Source organism: Plasmopara halstedii (assembly GCF_900000015.1).
Source record: "Plasmopara halstedii genome assembly, contig: Scaffold_2061, whole genome shotgun sequence".
NCBI classification, from domain to species: Eukaryota; Oomycota; class Peronosporomycetes; order Peronosporales; family Peronosporaceae; genus Plasmopara; species Plasmopara halstedii.
In genome coordinates, this window is record NW_020188969.1 from 2060141 (window position 1) to 2061024 (window position 884).

Here is an 884-nt window from a genome sequence, read left to right on the forward strand (position 1 = left end):
AATACGTAGCGCCATCCTCGAAACCGTCAGTTTCCAAGCGCGCAAAGAACTGCTGCTTCTCCTGCCGATCGACGGGCGCATAGACAATACCATCCCCTTCACAATAAGGTACCGTCCGGGAACAGACAACCGTGATACAACGACAGCCGAGTCGAAACCCGGGAAGTCGAAGCGTAGTACGGTCATTACTCCACTGCTTCAACCACGAGTAGGTCGATCCAACCGTGTTTTTTGGGTCATCGACAAAGAGCTTGTGTATGAAGCTCGAGGCGAGATGGAATTTGAACGTCAAGAGGTGTTGCGCGTCACTGATCTTGGTTTCTTGGATGCAAGACACCGAGTGATTTGATAAAAGTTGTTGAATGAAGAGGTAGCCATTCTTCTTGATACCGTTTGTATTGGCACTCAAGAGACTAACACCATTCCAGCTTTGCTCGGATTAGAGGTCTTTAGCAACGTCGCCAAGGCACTTGCCACTGTCGTCACCGAGCCATCGTCAGCAGCGCAGGTCTTCAGCACTGATGTGTCTTCAGGTTCGTAGCCTTCAAGCGCTCGTAGAGCTTCCAAGTCATCGAGCAGGTCACCCTGCCATTGTACCTCGCACCACTGCGTCATGCAATGTGTGCCTATATCCGACCGCAGCAGCTTGAGCAGCGTGTTCGGGTGCAAAAAGCGTGTGTGGTGTGCCGAAATTCACTCGACCAGTCGACCCGTGAAATACTGGATCCAGTGGTCATTCTCGAAGAGCATTGGAGCGGTCGCTATCACAGCCATCTCAAACATGCCAAGGGCATTCGATGCTCGTGACAAATCTGTGATCGCGTCGGAGTGCGTCCACCATGCGCTGCAAGCTTTGAAGATGTCTGCGCGCTTCGACGGTACTG